The 9,766-nt window shown below is 43.9% G+C and overlaps 1 long non-coding RNA gene across 2 annotated transcripts; it reads right to left on the bottom strand.

The window, feature by feature from the left end:
* Window positions 1-228: 228 nt before the first annotated feature.
* On the bottom strand, window positions 229-9,052 carry LOC135199801 (uncharacterized). 2 transcript variants are annotated; one of them, XR_010311125.1, is made up of 3 exons: window positions 8,773-9,052; window positions 8,274-8,520; window positions 229-296 (listed from the first exon to the last, which is right to left on the bottom strand). It is a non-coding gene; the product is annotated as an uncharacterized LOC135199801 (long non-coding RNA). The 2 variants fall into 2 exon arrangements; XR_010311124.1 differs by having other exon boundaries at window positions 8,634-9,051.
* Window positions 9,053-9,766: the final 714 nt, after the last annotated feature.

The raw sequence follows: 9,766 nt of genomic DNA, 5'->3' as shown, positions 1-9,766 counted from the left end.
GACGACTCAGTGAGCTGGTGGGGAGGCAGTGCTTCCCCACTGCCGGGCAGGTAATTACCAGCCCAGTAGTTATTACCTTGGTATATAAAAGAATGTATTATTTGGTAGTTTCAGCTGAGCTGCAATCTATCCTAGTAAAGGACGGAAGGTTTGTATACGGTGTAGGAACAAACAGAATTTATCCTAAACTGGTAGTTTTAAAATTTAAAAAATTATAAAATTGTCTTACCTACAATAATACCGTAGCCCATATTTAATGATACTGCTATGCACTGTCATTTCTCTAGCTGGTTTTGCTGAAAGAAGTGGTAAAATTATAAACAAGATTCCTTACAATTTAGTATTTAACCTTCATTGTTATTACATGATACATATAATAAACACAAACAATGCATTTTAAGAATGGTATAATAAAATCATCCTAAGCAATGCCTTTATGTAAATACCATCTAAAAGTTGTCACCTCTAAAAACTTTAAAATAAGTTTTCAAAGAGTCTCTGTTCAGAAGCATTAAAATTCTTCCATTATATAATCAATTCCAGAAAATCTTTCATTAGCCAACTTTTGAAGGGTTAAAATTTAAAAATGTCACAGTTTTCAGGTTTAGTTGGCAAAAGACTCCATTGATAAACTTACAAGGAACTAGGTAAGGAGTTATTTGTGGTGTGGAAATGTATGAGATTTTTAAAAGTAATTTGTATTTTTCCTAGGTATACTAACCAGAGCTTTATGTAGGGAGTATTCCTAGCATGAGCTGGGGAGGGTCAATGAAGTCAGTAATAAGTGGTTACTTGGTGGTGAGTGAGAGGAATCCTCCACACATCTATCATAACTCGGAACTTTTCTTATGGCATCAGGGACTATGTGGTATAATGAGGTGGGATGATGATAAAAGATTCTGGTTTGTATAAAAACGAATATAAAAACCATCACCTTTTAGTTAAGTTCTCCTATCAAAACTCACCTTTCACTTAGATTTTCTCCTAAAGTTGTGAAGCTAGCCTTAACAACTGACTGGCAAGTTGAATCTTCACCTGGACATATGTTTCCAGTCATGAAAATGAGTGTGCAAAAACTGTTTCTATAGTCTTCTATATAGCCAGCAATGGAGTCTCACCTTTAAGCAAAAGTTCTAAGATAGGACACTTGATAGTTCACTTACATCATGACCCAATTTGCTTTAAGGAAGAACTGAAGCGGCCTCATGTGTAGGCGTCCTAACCTGACAAAACTCTCCACTGAAGCCAGGGTCCCGAGTAGGCTCATCCATTCGAGTGCTGAGCAGGACAGGCGAACCAGAAATTGCTGGACTTTGTTTGACAGGCAAGGACTCTATCCTCTTCGGGGAGAGAAAACCCGAAAAGCTAGAGTCTAGTATCATCCCTAAATGGAGAATCCTCTGAGTTGGAATCAATTGGGACTTCTCCGTGTTTACTATGATACCCAATTGTTGTGTCAACGTAGGTGTCTTCTCCAAGTCCTTCACACACTGATGCCTGGATCTGGCTCTCAGGAGCCAGTCGTCTAAGTAAAAAGCTGTGTTGATCCCCATCAAATGCAGCCACTTTCCCAGAGGAGCAAGAATCCGAGTAAATACTTGAGGGGCGGTTGATAGACCGAAGCAGAGGGCTCTGAACTCGAAGACTCTCTTCTTGAAGACGAATCTCAGGAACTTCCTGGAGTCCTGATGGATGGGGACATGGAAGTATGCATCCTTCATGTTGAGAGATACCATCCAGTTGCCCAGTTGGATGGCTGACATTACCGATCGACTGGTTTCCATTCGGAATTTCGTCTTCCGGACGAAGAGGTTCAGAGCGCTTACATCCAACACAGGTCTCCATCCCCCTGATGCCTTGGGGACTACGAAGAGCCTGTTGTAAAACCCTGGGGAGTTCGTGTCTGTTACTTCCTCTATGGCCTCTTTGTTGATGAGCCCTTCTACTTCTTTGGCTAAAGCCAAAGCTCTTGTTGATCCTGTCGAGTATGCTGTCAAACAGACAGGTGTATTGTACAGTGGTGGATCCTGCGTAAAAGGGATCACATATCCCTCTCGAAGCACCTGAATTACCCACTGTTCTGCTCCTCTACGACTCCATTCCTCCCAGTAGTCGTGGAGGTCAGTCTTGCCCCCACGGGTGGTGAGGGGGGGCGGGGTTGGGGCCGTTGGAAGGAAGGGACCTTCCAATCATTTCTCTGTCTTAAAGGAAGGTTTCTTGGTAGACTTGGAGGTGGTTCGTAGATTTGTTCTTGGTCTCTGCTGCCACCTCGATTAACCTCCTCGAAAGGGATGTTTTTGTAGAGGAAAAGCTTTGGCTCCTGTCGCTGGAGGTTCCTTAGGTCTTCTCGCTGACTGAAAAAGGAGATCGTTGGTGGACTTTTTCTCGAGGTCCGACAGCACATGCTTAATGGTTTCTTCTGGAAACAGATGAAATTTACTCGGGGGGAGAACAACAAAGCTGATTTTTGGTTCGTGGTTACTCCTCGAGATGTGAAGAAGCACCACCGTTCTCTTCTTTAGTACTCCCATAGTGAATAGGGCAGCCAATTCCCCTGAACCGTATCTCACTGTCCTGTCCGCACAGGACAACACATTGAGGCAGTTGGCAGATAAATCCTCATCTAGAGACTGGCAATCTTCAATTTTTCTGGCTAACGCTGCAATAGTCCAATCCAGAAAACTGAAGACTTCGATCAACTTGGATAAGTTCTTCACCAGGTGATCCAACTCGGATGAAGAAACAACACTTTAGCAACTGAGAACGCTGCTCGTCTGTTTGAGTCCACAAGACCGGAGAAGTCTCCTTGGGAGGAGGCAGAAACTCCCAAAGAAGGAACTTCTCCTGTCGCATAAAACCTGTAGGTTTTATTCTGCAGCTTCGATGGAGGAAAAGCGAACGAAGACTTGCCTGACTCCCTCTTCTTAGCAAGCCACTCTTCTACTTCCTTCAGTGCTTTCTTCGAGGACTGAGAAAGAACTAGTTTCGGTAACCCCGAAGGCGCTGATCTCCTATCCTTCACAAACATCGACGGAGGTGAAGAAGGCGAAGTAGGTTCAAAACAATCCGGATAAGTCTGTAAAAGAAACCTTAACAGACTAGAATAAGCAGAAGAGGACTTCGCATCCTGGTCTTGAGTTTCCTCTTCTGACAGAACGGCCGATACCCCGTCTTCCTTTTCTGTATGGCTCGTTGTCTTCTTTAAAAAGACCATCAATTCTTGAAGTTGATGTTTAAAGGGACCCAAAGCGGAACCCTCTAGCAAGGGTTTGGCCTTCACATCATCCTTAGGCGAAGACGAAGTCGTGGCTGTCGTACGGCTCTTCTTCGAAAATGAACGACTGGGAGTCGAAACAACACAAGACATATAAGGCGAACAAGTCGAAGCATCTCGAGGCGAATGAGGCGTACGAGTCGAAACAGCTCGAGACGTATGAGGCGAATGAGTCGAAGCAGCTCGAGGCGAATGAGGCGCACGAGTGGAAACAGCTCGAGACGTATGAGGCGAACGAGTCGAAGCAGCTCGAGACGAATGAGGCGAACGAGTTGAAGCAGCTCGAGACGAATGGGGCGAACGAGTCGAAACTCCTCGAGGCGAATGAACTCCTAACGATACACAACGAGGCGAGGCAGTCTCGCAAGCACGCGAGTGCTGTGAAGCACGTGAGCGTCTGACTCCGTCCGAAGTTACGCTATCCGAAGAGGACTGATGATCTTCCCGGAAAAACTGGTCCGGTGCGAAACTGCAGGAAGGTTGTGGACTCCAGTGCTCCTTGGATTTCTTAACAGGCGGCGACATCCCTCTCGTACGCTGGGCATGTCTCTTCAATGGACGCGACACTAAATCACACCACACTTTTCGCCTCGACACAGGCGACTGCACTTCCGAGTCAGACGACAACTGCGCCTCACTGATATCTACGCCTTTCCAGCGGCGTTTTCTGGACACTCGCGAGTCGACTACGTCGACGGAGTCGGCGACTGACCGTGGGCAAACTCCCCCAGTCTCCCTTCCACCTCCGGTATGTCTTCTCCCGGGAGCTGGGGAGTATGACAGTGACCTTCGTCTAGGAGAACAGGGGGAACGGACAGCCGCCTCCCTCGACACAACACTGACACTTGGCCTAACACTGGCCTTTTCACTTGACTTCTCTACGAACGCACGAAACGACATACCCAAATCCATAACGGATTTCGCCAAGAACTCAAATTTCTTGTCCATCTTGGACTCTAACAAGGAAATGGTGTTGGAATCGGAAACATGGGATACCTGGTCTGGAGTAATTGGTACTGAAGTTGGAGGACTATCAATAGGTGAAATATTCAATAAAAGTGGAGAAGATAGCGGTGACGGTTTTGCCTTTGCCTCTGAAGGCACGGGAGTTGTCTTCTACTCTAGTTTTACTACCCGCTCTAAGAGCTGCTTTCCTTTCCTATCTTTGTCCATCTTATCCAAATGAGCTTGAAAAGTCTTCCAACCTTGTTCATCTAAACTACGGCACTCATCACAAGTTAATTCCTTGCTACAGCACTGACCCCTACATTTAACACATTTGGAGTGCGGCTCGTAACATAGTTTAGCTAATCTAGTTTTGCAACCACTGCTGCAAAACCTAACTGAAGAAGAACTAGCATCAGACATCTTCGTAATAAATCGTTAATAAACTAGGCAGTTAAACTGTGAAGCAAAAAAGCCAACCAAGAAATTGTACATCCACCAAAAAGAAAATCCACAATGGCGACGAAGTTGACTGCAACACAAACCACCAGTTGTTTACCCCGGTGCCGTGGCGCAAGAAAACGAATTGAAATCTTAAGCTCAGCAGTACCAAGGTATTCCCGAAAGTGGTTGGGTGGGATCTGTATCACCTACACGAACAATGGCGCTACCGCCGCCAGGAATTTGAATTTTCGACTGCCAGGTAAGAAAGCATACAGCTAATGTAATTGTTTGGTAGGCCACTTATGTGAAACCGAAGTTTGTGCTCCTATGGCTCCCGTCACTCTAGACCCTGGGGAAACCGTGACAGTTCCTCTTTCCAAAGGAAGAAGAGAACCAGCGGGAGACCTAACTGTCTCCTCAGTGCGAGGAGACAAACCTACATAAGTCCCATGACAAGACTTCTTAGGGGGAGGAGAGATGACCGTCTTCTTCGGCGGTTTAGCCTAAGAAGTCAAAGGGGCAGGGGCGGCAGGCGATGATGAAGCTGAAGATGACGAGGAAGATGACGACACCTGGCGAGCTCTCTTCTTCTGCTTCTTCTTCGTCAGTTTCCTCAGGATGGCAGTAAGGTCCCCCATCCAAGAGGCAACTGGAGCAGGCACAGGAGCAAGGGCTGCAGCAGGCAAAGGCACAGGACCTACCCTACAGGAGACCCAACATCCCGAGGGAGATCCAAGGGGGAGGGTGCCCAAGGTGCCACAGAAACAAATGTGGCAGCGGCTGACTACATCGCAAAACCAGGAGGAAGAGGCACTGTCTGGTTTGTCTTTGACAAATGAGGGTGAGTATACCCCTCGTCACTGTGGGAGTGACACTAGTAGGATGATGGCAGTATACCAAATGTGGAGGCACCACATAACCTGAGAAGGATAAAGTCAAAGTTGTCACCACCACATCCACATGAGTCATAAGTACAGAAGTGAAATGTGACACTAGGCCTAGCAATGAAGGAGTGCGTGGAAGGCCAAGTGTCATCCAAGCCTGCTGCAGGTCCCCAAAATGCAACGCTGCCACACCTGAGGAAACAGAAGTTGGGTTAGGTTAAATCTCTGGTGCATTCACTCCCAAAAATTTTAGTGCAAAGGGGCATGAGGGTGAACATCCACAAAGGAACAAAAGTTCCCACATCTCTTACTCCCAGTCCTGGGCATACGTGCTAGGAGAAGCAAGCATTCCGTGGCTTTTGTGAATCATGGGTTTGCATAATAAAATGGATATCACAAATACATAAATATACACAGCTAACATACAACAACAGAAAGATCTCACCAGGCAAGGTGAAAAACTTAAACAGCAGTTGGGCAGAGAGGTGAAAAACACATCCTTACTTGATGGCGGCCAAAAGCAAAGTGGAATGTTTTCATCCAGTCGGGACGAGACTCACGAATAAACTGTCAAACCACCTTGTTTCAAAGTTCAACGGCTGAACTCCAGCCTTCGCTGAAAGTAATTCCTAACACAAAGGACCAAGAGTCTGTATAACTTTAAGGAAAAAAAAAAGGGAGAGAAACCACTCCAAACTTGCCACCCATAAACCAAACCTGGTCTATAGATTTGGAAAATGAGGAATAAGTGAGCCACACGAAGGGTCATCAAACTCCTTTGTCCCACAGAGAGGGAACTAGACTCAAAGCAAGCTCAAAAGCTTAGAGAGATTAGAAGGAGAGAGAACCTCAAGTCTAAGATAATCAAGAATCCCTGTCCTGCCCTGAAAGACCATGCATGCACCAAGCATAGTCAGAGTGAAGGTGAGGTACAGGAAAAACAACACAGACAATTAAATAATGCACCAAAGTTTCTTCAGTGCAATAGATCTATCTTTCGGTGGTCTTGGTATAATGCTGTATGAGCCACATCCTGTGAAACTTTAACCAAGACCTGGTAGTGGCCTGGCCTATACATATCGTTGCCAGAAGCACGATTACGGCTAATTTCAACCTTTAATAAAATTTTAAAATACTGAGGTTAGAGGGCTGCAATTTGGTATGTTTGATGATTGGAGGATGGATGATCAAATTACCACCCTGCAGCCCTGTAGCCTCAGTAGTTTTTTAAATCTCAGCGCAGACATAATAAAGTGTGGACAGACAGACAAAGCTGGCACAATAGGTTTTTTTACAGAAAACAAAAAATAGTCAATCACCAAAATGGTAAAGGAATACTAGGTACAGTTAAGGGGTTACCTAGCCCGTACCATGTGACCTCTGTATTGTCACTGATGCTATGAGTTTTCCCAGAATCTTTTGGGTTATACATAAAATTTGACCATTCCTTCTGCAAAGGCTACCATTAGGATAAATGACTGAGCAGCGACGTAGCGCCCGCCGATCCCGGAATGCGGCCACCTTCCCGAAAAAGTACTTGAATTGGCTACCGTGAGCATCAGTCTGGAGTTGTGGCCCATCCAGGCAGCAAACCAAGACCTCTAGTACCTACAGTTTAGTTGGCCAAGAGATTCGTCTCCTGGGTAACTGGCGGACGAATACAAACAAGATGGCGCGCGTATGTTTTGGCGCGATTTTTGAAATCGAGCAGTAAAAGATTATAGAAAAGCCTAAACCAAACTAACCAACCTAACCTAACTAAGGGCATATGCCCTAACCTGGCCTGGGGGGCTTTGCCCCCCTGGACTCCCCAATATACTAACAATGATTGTGACCTAACCAAACGAACCAACCTAACCTGACTTAGGGCGTGTGCCCTGACCTGGCCGGGACCCCCCAGTATGGTAACAAAGGTTGTGACCTAACCAAACAAACCACACTAACCTGACTTGGGGCACAAAACTGTCTTCCTCTTTCACGAGGCTCAATGTTCCCTCTTTGCAGCGTTCATATTGATCACTAAAATTGCCTAAAAGGCCACTTTTGAAAAGGAACGACATAACGTCAATATCGTCACAGAACTTGATCAAGTCCGAAAACATTACTAAATTAGCAGCGGCAAAACCAATGTGCGACGGACGGGATGACGAGTAGACGGTGACGCCATGTTGACTGTCTTGAATGGTAGTGCCTTGCGAGTCTGGTAGGTCTTCCAGGTCGAAGGGACTACCTACTTACCTTGGCGGAGGGATTATGGGCCGGGCAAAAGGTATTGCGCGGCCTGGCCAACTAAACTGTAAACTACCCCCTCATGAAGTAGCCAAGTGTTCTCCTAAATTACGAAATATAGTAATTCAAGCACTTTATCGGGAAGTGGCCGCATTCCGAGAGAGGTGGCCCCTATGTCACCGCTCAGTCATTTACCGTACCTATTGCTTTGGTACTCTTATCTTTGCTACCTAGTTCCTGAAAAATCGACACTATAAAAATAGGCCTTAGCATGTACCTAGTACCTAGGTAGTTGAGCAGTTAAGCTAGGCTAGTTTGGTAGCCTGATCCATTTTCATAACACAATTAGGCCGAACCCTAGCCTGCAAGAGCGCATAGCTCTAAACAATAAATAAAATGTTGATTAAAAAGAACTAAATTTACATTGCACATTAGGCTATGTGAAGCCTAGGCTATCGTGCCCTACGGTACATTAGCCTACCGAAAGCAGGACTTACCAGAACGATGTCCAAAATACCGATATCCTTTTCTACCAGATTGGTTAGCCCACAGAGAATCGGAGATCTCACGTACAACGACCAGAATTGAAACCAACTCTGTCTAAAGTCACCGCTAATTTAATAATCTAATCTATTAAGCTTTAGCCTTTCTCTACTTTAAACTTTCGTGTGTTACCTAAGTTTCCTTCGACATTCCCGTCGTCAGTCATACGTTAATGTTCTCATTTTTTGTAGGCATAAATATCTGGAAAAGTGCATTAATATTATAATTACTAAGTAATATAGCTAAAATAAAATCTATAACATCTTTCATATCATAATAAGACTAAAATATAGACACTTTGAGAAGATACGCACAAGTGTTTTGCTATTTTTATAAAAACATCAAATTAAGAAAACTTAAATGACGGACGTAGGTCTCGGACAACTTCAATGTTTTGCCTTTTGATGTATTCACTCTGATTGACCATAGGAAATTGGAATATTGTCAGAACACCTTATAAATGGCTCTTGAGAGATTACTGGAATATTGTTTATAAAGGCTTGTGTAGAGATAACAGAAACTGTCCGTCTCATAGCTGACGAAATGATGTTACTGAAAGCATGATACTAAAAAAAAAAGCACTTTAGAGCGCCGTTACACTGATTTCATCTTGAGGTAACAACTACTGTTACAATCCATCGGTAAGAAAGAAAAAAGACGACACCTGAATCGACAATAAAGAGGGTAACGTAATGAGAATGAAAACATTTAAAAGGTTATTTGAAGAATATCGAGACCAAGAAAAAAAATAACAACAAAGACAGACATAATAAAATATGAGAATATATAGACATGTTAAGAAGGAATAACAGTATTTCAGAACGGTGAAGATATATGACAAGAACAGGCAAGAGATAATATAAGTAGTTTTAGTAACTTTGAATGACAATCTATGCTATCAGACGTTCAGAATACAAAGAACCTAATAAAAGAAATATAGAATGATAATACAACCAAAAATATAAAGTGACATAAAAGAATACAGAACAGAAACTTGAACATAAAACAAAGCGAGTACCATATGTTACTCCACTGTGTGGAGCAGGAGTGTATGAATTTAATATTATATTTAAGCATAATAGGAATTGAACCAATGAAAGGAATTATTTTTGCAGACGAAGACATATAAAAAAATCAAGGTAGGCGCATGAAAACAGACAAAGCACCAACACCAGAAGCGGTGCCCCTTGTAAGGACCAAGGTCCTTTAAATATACTGGGAGAGGTGTCGGCTCATCAGCGAGCGAAAATACGTTCCCTCTGCGCATGACGTCACGCTACGAACAGTCTCCCCCTGACAGCACTGACTCTGACATGTATACGTAGTAACACGATGCAAGGATACCTTTCCAAAAAAATACTTCTTAATGTATAAATATTTTTATTTTTGTTTTACTTAAAGTACAGATGTTCCTTATGAAAGACCATACTTCAAAGTTTCATAATAA

This window comes from Macrobrachium nipponense, chromosome 26 (genome assembly GCF_015104395.2).
Source record: "Macrobrachium nipponense isolate FS-2020 chromosome 26, ASM1510439v2, whole genome shotgun sequence".
Lineage (NCBI taxonomy): Eukaryota > Metazoa > Arthropoda > Malacostraca > Decapoda > Palaemonidae > Macrobrachium > Macrobrachium nipponense.
This window is presented reverse-complemented; position numbering and strand designations above follow the sequence as displayed.